The sequence below is a fragment of the Moschus berezovskii genome, chromosome 2 (assembly GCF_049115385.1).
Source record: "Moschus berezovskii isolate FMDL1 chromosome 2, NW_MosBer_1.0, whole genome shotgun sequence".
Taxonomy (NCBI): Eukaryota; Metazoa; Chordata; class Mammalia; order Artiodactyla; family Moschidae; genus Moschus; species Moschus berezovskii.
Window position 1 is genome coordinate 126,177,687 of NC_142461.1, and position 2,165 is coordinate 126,179,851.

At 49.1% G+C, this 2,165-nt stretch overlaps 1 pseudogene; it reads left to right on the forward strand.

Annotated features, from left to right (window-relative positions):
• Nucleotides 1-226: 226 nt before the first annotated feature.
• LOC129537786 (glyceraldehyde-3-phosphate dehydrogenase pseudogene) lies at nt 227-1,308 on the forward strand (annotated as a pseudogene).
• The last annotated feature ends 857 nt before the right edge of the window (nt 1,309-2,165 follow it).

Consider the following 2,165-nt stretch of genomic DNA (forward strand, 5'->3'; position numbering starts at 1 on the left):
CCCTTACTAGAACAGATCTCATGAAATGCCTGTTTCTTCAACTGCATTTGAACTGAAGATTTGCAATACTGATTCTGAGTGTCACAGTCAAATCTTCTAGCCTTTACCCTGACTGCACAAGAAACTGAAAAAACGAGCTCCTCCTGGCATGGCAAATTCTCCAAACATAAGAAGAGCTTTAAAAGGTACCAGTGGGCTCTCTGTTCCTGCCCGTTCGACAGATAGCCGTAACTTCCATGCTGTGCCAGCCCCATCCCTGAGACACGATGGTGAAGGTCCGAGTGAACGGATTCAGCCGCATCGGGCGCCTGGTCACCAGGGCTGCTTTTAATTCTGGCAAAGTGGACATCGTCGCCATCAATGACCCCTTCATTGACCTTCACTACATGGTCTACACGTTCCAGTATGATTCCACCCACGGCAAGTTCCACGGCACAGTCAAGGCAGAGAACGGGAAGCTGGTCATCAATGGAAAGGCCATCACCATCTTCCAGGAGCAAGATCCCACCAACATCAAGTGGGGTGATGCTGGTGCGGAGTACGTGGTGGAGTCCACTGGGGTCTTCACTACCATGGAGAAGGCTGGGGCTCACTTGAAGGGTGGCGCCAAGAGGGTCATCATCTCTGCGCCTTCTGCCGATGCCCCCATGTTTGTGATGGGTGTGAACCACAAGAAGTATAACAACACCCTCGAGATTGTCAGCAATGCGTCCTGCACCACCAACTGCTTGGACCCCTGGCCAAGGTCATCCATGACCACTTTGGCATCGTGGAGGGTCTTATGACCACCGTCCATGCCATCACTGCCACCCAGAAGACTGTGGATGGCCCCTCTGGGAAGCTGTGGCGTGATGACCATGGGGCTGCCCAGAACATCATCCCTGCTTCTACTGGCTCTGCTAAGGCCGTGGGCAAGGTCATCCCTGAGCTCAACGGAAAGCTCACTGGCATGGCCTTCTGCGTCCCCACCCCCAACGTGTCGGTTGTGGATCTGACCTGCCGCCTGGAGAAACCTCCCAAGTATGATGAGATCAAGAAGGTGGTGAAGCAGGCATCAGAGGGCCCCCTCAAGGGCATTCTAGGCTACACTGAGGACCAGGTTGTCTCCTGCGACTTCAACAGCGACGACACTCACTCTTCTACCTTCGATGCTGGGGTTGGCATTGCCCTCAATGACCACTTTGTCAAGCTCATTTCCTGGTACGACAATGAATTCGGCTACAGCAACAGGGTGGTGGACCTCATGGTCCACATGGCCTCCAAGGAGTAAGGTCCCTGGACCCCCAGCCCCAGCAGGAGCACGAGAGGAAGAGAGAGTTCCTTAGTTGCTGGGGAGTCCTTGCCCCACCTCGGTCTTCCACCACACTGAGAATCTCCCGACCTCCACACGGTTTCCATCCCCAAGGCCCTGAGGAAGGGGAGGGGCTAAGGGAGCCCTGCCTTGTCATGTACCATCAATAAAAGTACCCTCTACCCAGAAAAAAAAAAAAGAAGAAAGGTACCAGTGACCCTTAAACATGAAAAATGCCCAATAAATTTTCCCTATGGCTGTGCAACATTGCTGTACCCTCTTTTCTTTTTTTTAAAACTTCTTAAACAAGATCAACAATAGCAACAGCCAAATGCTCCAACCTATTTAAACCCAACAAACTCTTGAATAAGTAAAACCTGAGGCACCCTTTCTCTAAAAGCAAGACAACATAAAATCTCATTGGGTTTTGCATCCAGCTCCATGTCCAGTGGAGCTGTCCAGTCTTTAGCTTATAGTAGTTCTCCTTTAGTTTCATTATGACCCTGTCATGATATCCTGTAACATGTGGATTAAATTATAAAGTAAAACCCAGCAATAAAATAAATAAAATGAAAACACACTATTTGTTGAAGAAGGTAGAATAGAACCAAAGTCTCAATTGAATAGGTCTGATGATGAGGTACTTGTCATCGTTTGGGAGAATAACTGCCAAGGCCCAACATAATTGGGCCAATTTAACCTACAGGAATTCTAGCCTGTCCCCATGGGGTCTCATTTTCCCCAGGAAAGTGACAAAGAATTGCAGGATAACTTTCTCAGCTGACTCATCTGAGTCTAACAAACAAGGCAGCCTGATGTTTCTGATGAGGAAATTATACATGTGCTTTTTTTGGGGGAGGGGGATAAATATGGA